The sequence below is a fragment of the Triticum urartu genome, chromosome 1 (assembly GCF_003073215.2).
Source record: "Triticum urartu cultivar G1812 chromosome 1, Tu2.1, whole genome shotgun sequence".
Taxonomy (NCBI): Eukaryota; Viridiplantae; Streptophyta; class Magnoliopsida; order Poales; family Poaceae; genus Triticum; species Triticum urartu.
In genome coordinates, this window is record NC_053022.1 from 390,291,486 (window position 1) to 390,299,058 (window position 7,573).

Here is a 7,573-nt window from a genome sequence, read left to right on the forward strand (position 1 = left end):
GAAGCGGCCTGGTAGTCGGACTGAGGGGCTTTGCTAGCCCCGATGTCTTGAAATATCGTCTTGCCGTCCTCGGGGTACCCGTGGTCGATTACTCCGACACCCGCCTTGATATCTCCGCCTCCTCATGAGCCAGCCTAACGAGGCTGCGCCTGAGGAAGCTCCGCGTCATCCGCCCCGTGAGGCTTGGCCCCTCGCGAGGGTCTTGGGTTTGTGTTGGTGAAGATGGGCCGCGCTGGGCCCCCCTTTGAGCCACGCCGCAGGCCGCAGGCAGGCAAGTCTGGGGACCCCCGTTCCCAGAACGCCGACATATACAAGTAGCATAACAACTTGAAGCAGCAGAACAACTACTGGCAGCGGAACAACAAACAGCGATGATGGACTCCAATCCATGGGGACTCTGGCTGGAACGTTTATCCTAGCTCGCGAACACAGGAACAACACCAAACAAGCAACCAATCCAGGCACGACCTGCAAACTGGCATGACACGCCAGGTCAGTACATTGAATGTACTTGCAAGCTCACAATAACTATAAGCATTCAAGACAAACGATAGCATGGCAATTACAGGTTAAGCAGGAATTATCATGAGATCATCAAGATAACATAACATGAACAACATGAACATAATACTGCTAGAACAATATGATCATGGCATGAACATATAAATCTGATGATACTAGCATGCAACATGATGACACTACATGCCCCATTTATTCTGCTCGGGTTACCTCGTAACCATCACATGCATCACTTAACAACTTCGGACATTACACGATCATCTCAGGATCAAATCAAGCTTGGTATAAACAATACCGTAGTAATCATCAAATGACCACAAGGAGGTTGATCTTTACCCATGATTCTCGCCCAACATCACGAATATCCAACAACTCGGTATCCTCGATACCACGGTGATCATTCTGGCGATCCCAACCACGACCAACACTTGGTCTCAAACCGTGATCCTTCCAGCGATCACAACCAACTTATCTCAAACAGTGATCCTTTCGGCAATCACAACCAACTTATCTCCTCATCGAGCACATTATTATTATTACAATTATTATTGCTGTTGACTCATAGTGTGACCAACTATGAACTGGGCCCTTATCTGCGGGCGTGGCTATCGATAGATTTAATATACACTCTACAGAGGTTAGTACACTGTACCCACACTACGGAACCCATGGCCTCGAACTCCCATTTGGGTGGACCAATGACGTTCCGACAAAACTAATCTATTGCCATGACACTCTCCCGGCCACTCCGACCCACTCCCAACTGGGCTAGTCCTGGGTGGCCCCGTGTCTACCAAAGACACAACGACCACCGTCGTGGCCAAACGTCCCTCACGGGGACTAGATCCATAATAATAACAAAAACGGGCACACAAGGTTATGTTTGCTTACCGGGCCAGGGTACCGCACGCCCATAACCTTCCCTCATTTGGAGGCACCGGCGAGAGGCACGACAATAGGCACAGTTAGGACCTTCCCATAAAGGTAAGCGTGGTTGCACTGGTCAGTTCGATATGGTGGCACCATGACTCAGCCAACAGGTGTTCAAGTTCAATTTAATCCGGTTAAACTTGAATGCAAATATGCCGAGCCATGATAAAATAACATGATACAATTACAATGCATGAGCATGATATCAACATAAGTACGGGTGCAACATAACTAGCCACCATATCAACAATGAATCGTCTCCAACCGAGCATGGCATAATGAAGAGCATGAATATTACCAGTACAACACTACTCACAGCATAACATGACCACTAGCATCAACAATAAACATCATGCAAGAATGTATCAACAATGCCATCATGCAAGCATTTAACCAACTGGATGCAATGGAACATGCATAACAACGGTACTCGGGACAGACTGCAGTCATGCACCAAAGATCATTACCAACATCAATATATACTACTAGCAAGCATAAGCATATGAAAGGAATACTAGCAACTAGCAGGGCATGACAACCAGGTGCATAACAACATAGCAAGAAATTAATCATGAATCCATAAGCATTATCGAAACAACTATAACCATATTTTAAGCAAGCAAACATTTAATAAATATTCAAGTTGAAAACCATGGCTAATTCATGACTATCATGCAAGTGGGTATTGTGGCTTTCCTAGGGATGAAGAAACCACCGGGAGGAAGTGCGGTGAAACCGCGGAATGAAACGTCGGACGGTTCTCTCTCGGAGGGGGGTGATTTGAGGCAAGGGCAAAATGGTCATTTTCATTGTGGAACCATCTAGTGAAAATGTTACCAAAAGATAGATCTCGATGATACGAACAGGTGAGCGTTGGTTTCACCTCAATCAGAGTTACGAGTGAAAAGTTGTGAGGAGTTGAAGATCAGGGACCAATCCGTGAATATTTTCATCACCAATGGGTCCCTAGGAGGAAAAACAGAAAGCGCATAAGGAGAGATACATTTTCAGACTGAGCAAACGTATTCTTGGTTGAAGTAGAATGAAAGTACGCTTTCCAGAGAAGAAACCGTATTTCTGGGAATACATCTTGTAGTGACCCGACCCGAATGGATCAAGTCTCTGTGCTTAAGTGTCATCCCTGGATCGGTATGCTGACACACACAGTACTCAAGGATTTATAATAGAGGTAAATCACATGTATAAAATAACGTAAATACTATTATTACCTCAATCCAAATAGCAGAAGTAACGACAAGGTAGTGGATTCCCATCAACACCAACGGCAAAGTTGAGTGTAGAAATCGTAACCCTAACGTATCACTTACTCGTCGTAATAATCCTGCAACATGAGACGTTGCAGCCACAAAGGGTCCGTACATTGAATGTACTGGAAAATTCACACCTGAGGATAATGACGAATAATAGCTATCACTACATGCATATTTGGCTGGTGGAAAAGCTCTATGGTTATAATGTTTTTGCGAAAAGCCAATTTTCCCTACTACAAAGGAATATAATTTATTTAACTACAAAGTTGGTTGAAAAATCTTGAGAAGGTTCCTCCAACTCAATCCCAAATTTACATCAATAACCCAACAAATTATTTAAGTAACATGATGAGATCAATATGATAATCCAAGTACTATATACTCAAGATGTCCATAACCGGGGACACAGGTAACCATGATTAGTTTGTACACTCTGCAGAGGTTTGCACACTTTTCCCCACAAGACTCGATCTCCTCCGTTGGATTTCTCGCACTACGTGGTGTTTGAGAAACGGATGACCGAGAAACAGTCTTTCAGAAGCATTAACTCTCTACTCCGGGTAGACTATACCACCTACAACCCACTACATCTGCTAGTCTACCTCTTCGAGAGCTTCACGCAACTTACTCAACTATGCCAGATCCCATAATGGCTTGTGGCTACACATAGAAGATTCCAGCATGAATAATCTTATGATCCCTTTGAGCCTGGGTGGCAATCCATAGGGTGATCACACGAGTCCTCCGAGATCCCCTTGGGCAAGCACTGGTTTCTCTAGGTGCCCGGGAAAACCACTGGGTGCTCCAGGGTGCCCCTGCCATTCCACCCAGATGTGTATTAAAGTAGCCACCTTAAGTTAACCATTAATTATCAACTCTCACATCTGTCATGAATACACTCAACCAAATCCACGTCTACGAGCATAGCATAGCAGTATAAGCATAACATATAAGTAACTCCCAGGGTTTGATACAGGATAATAGGTTCCTACCTCATCAACTACTTCCCAATACCCACATGTTACCAATCCTACTCATGCAATGTTTGAGGGTGGAACTAATGCATAAAAACTGGGTATGAAAGGGATATGATCAAAGTGTGAACTTGCTTGTACTGTTGATGAAGATGATTCGCACTCAAAACTCTTGATAGTTCTACTCGTCACACTCCGGTCAATCTATCGTGAGCAAGCAATAGTAACCACACATAAGCAATCACTCAAAAGATCGGGAAGAACGAAAAAGACAGTTCAGAAAACATCAAAACCAAGCAAATAACTCTTGTAGCATAAAAAAATTTCTAATAGTACCAAAATTATGTGAATTTGGCCTTATCAGGAAGTTTAGATCAAGAGCTTCGATTTGCAAAAAGAATCAACTAAATCGGAGTTACGAAACTCAAGTTATGATCAAACGAAGTTTGAATCTAAATTTGTTTGAAACCAAATTTTAATTTCCAAAACATGTTTAAGTTGTTTTACTGGATAGAGGAGATCGTAACGCAGACGTGGGTGTTGGTTTCGTCGGATTTAGATAAACTAGTAAAAAGATGTGACCATTTGAAGTACAGGGACTAATCTGTAAATAAAGTATTCACGGATGGGTCCCTGGCCGAATCTAAAAAGAAAAAGGAAAAATCTACAGAACGAACGTTCGCTGCCGAACGCTAACTGATGAATCTGTTCACTGCTGAACCTAACCTAAAGAACTTTCGCTAAATAGCTAGTAAATAAAAAAGCAAGTTTTATATAAAAACGAAACTAAAACCGGTCGATTTTATTACCGGTTCGGGCGGTTCGCCGAAATGGTCGGCTATGGCATGTCCGACGAGTCCGGCGAACGGCGGCAGACGGCTCCGGCGAGCGGGGCGTCGGCGGTGTCGGTGGTGGCGCTACGCAGCGGCGTCGCTGCGCGGCGCGATGGACTGCGGCGACAGCGGCAAGCGGGTGGCGCGGGCGGAGGAGAGGCAGCGGCGGCGGGGTTTGCGGCGTGGGCGGCGGGATGCGAGGCGAGGGAAGAGGAGAGACGGGGCCCGGGGCTCCGGCTTTATAGGAGGGCGGGGCGGCTCCAAGGTGGCGTGGGGAAGAGGGCAGAAGAGGCCGAGGCGGCGACGGACTCCGCGGAGGTCACGACGGCGGCGGCAGTGTCGGGCAGGAGGCGGAGTCCTGACCGAGCTCGGGGACGAGCGGGATGGGCCGTTGGGCCGCGGCGTGGCTCGGGCGCTGGGCCGGCCCAGTCGGCGACGGGGAAAAAGTTTTTTTTTATAAAACATTTTCTCAGACAAATAAAAACGGAATAAAAATATATTATATAGGCATATAATATATCAAAATTTTCAGAAAAAGATTTCCTACAACATGAACATTTTTCTAGAGTTAAATAAAATCCACACAATTTCAAATAATTTGAAGAGTGCTACTGCCCTACTAACATTCAATAAAAATCATTTTAAAAATACCAAAATTACTTAAAAGTTATTTCTCTCCAATTTTCTAATGTAGGGAATCATTTTACCATAATTTCCATATATTTTATTTTTGGAGAAAAATAAATTGAATAAAACCCAAATTACTCCAAATTGAAAATAATTTTCCAAAAGGACTTTGAATTTGATCCTTTTAAACTCCCAGCCCATGTTTCATATAATTTGAAGAAGTCATTTTATCTTCTCTCGTGAAAATCATTGAGTTGCATAAAGTTTCAGAATTGGAAATATTTTCAAATGAAATTCAAATATTTTCAACACCCCTTTTCATTTAAATAAATGGAAGTCATTTCATCTTCTCTCCAGGGTTTTGTGGTGAAAAGAATTTGAATTCACGGAGATCATAAATGCAAAAATGAAAGTTTGGGAAAGTCCTTTTATTCCCTCTCATTTAACTTTCAAAAAGTTTCAAATTCACTCACTTTCAGTCAATCAATCAAACAATCAATCAAATCTATCTATTTATTATAACATTCCAAAATTTAGAATTTTGGGATGTTACAAACCTACCACCCTTAAAATGAATCTTATCCTCGAGATTCGAAGAGGCTAGAAAGAAATAGGTTAGGTTTGGGGGTCTTCTCAAAATTCATCGATCGTCTTTGGGGTCTGGGGTGCTACCACCCTTAGAAACATTGTTACGGTCCCATCAATACTCATATACTTCATCCTTATTCTTGACGGGGCCGGTCTTCTCAAATTCTCGGGAAAATTCCTTCTATGAGCTCTTCTGTGTAGTGGCATAACCTTTACCGCAATTATTCTATCCTTTCATCTTGGTAAGGTTATTCCAAGACTGGGTCTTCTTAGCTGACGGGTCTGGCGCCAATACTAAACAACTATCGATATCTCATGGCGGTCATCCAATTATGGTTTCTCCTGTAGGAAATGGGTCTGGGTTGATCCTCACCGTATAACCTACGGCTGGCAAAAGTTGCCTTGTACAAGGGAAAACTTGTTATACCATTCTAAGGTTTAAACAAGGTTTAATATCGTCGACTCTCTACTATAGGCAAGTCACTCAGATTTACCATCCCATGTAGCAAGGCGAATAATAAGAGTCAGTCGGTATGGTGATCAATCCATCCCGCACCCAAATCATTACCTTGTATACGGTTTAGCGAATCTCGCATTCTAACACTCGGTCATCCTCTCAAGCATTGCAGAATTTCTCTTGTCAACGAACCAATTTCGGATAAATCCATTGATTCTGCAGGCCAAACAAACATCTATCATTTCTTCACAACTCTCAGGTTTTGCGTTACTCCTATAAAATCGTCTGTTGATAAAATCGTAACTTCTTGTAGGGTTTTTTCCTTCAGCAAGAGTGTGCTTGCTTCTTGGCAGGTCCTGGGGCCTATGGGTTATGGCCCATCTCATCACTTGCAAACCTTGAACTCATCATCGGGGCAACGGAGCTTTAATCCAACATCCAACTTCCAGCTTCCTAGCATACTTAAAATCCATCCAATTGTATTGTCTCCCTTCCTTCTATTTGTACAAGACTAGGACGTGGTTACTCCAACTCATCATGGAGTTTCCATTGCTCCATATTCCCACCATCATACCTCCTTTATCCAATAGTACTTCATCACTTCATATTCTTGGGATACCTCGCATATCGAGACGAAACTCATACTTATTTTGTCCGAAGTCCACTTCATGGAATATCATTATCCTTTCCAGGGGTCAAGGGTTCTCACGGTTACAACTGCCCTTGAAATGCACAAACTTATCCATAGACCATATTTCTCATATCCTCGAAAAATGGTCAAAATCCTTCTTCATAGAGTAACAACTCATAAGATCCAAATCTTTACCAACGATGCTAACTTTATTGATTCTCCAATGATTACAATCTCTTGCTTTTCCATTACATGCCTCAACTCAACACCTCAATATAAAAGAAAATGTTCTCACTTCTACTACTATACTTCTCATAGACTCAACTAATTATCACAAGTCTCCTTCTCCTTGGGGCATTCTCTGGCCAAATGCCCTGCTCCATTACAACGAAAACATATTACTTCTGACAAGTCTCAAGGTTTCCTTTTTTGGGAAACTGCTGAGGTAGTGCCCTGACTCCTTGCACCTGTAACAGGTGATATGACTCAGGTCCTTCCTGAAATCCAATCTACTTCTCTTCCTGGACCTTTCCATGCCAATCATGGCTTCTATTTCCTGTGGGTCATACTCTACTTCCTCCGTTGGGAATTCTACTAGATCCCTATTCATACAATTCTGGGAGATGAGTCCTTCTTCTCCACATGAATAGCATGACTTGGTGCAGGGTTTAATTGGTTCTTCTTTGGGTGTGTCCTCGACATCTTCCTTCATCACGGGTTCTTATAAAATTTCCATAAGGGCT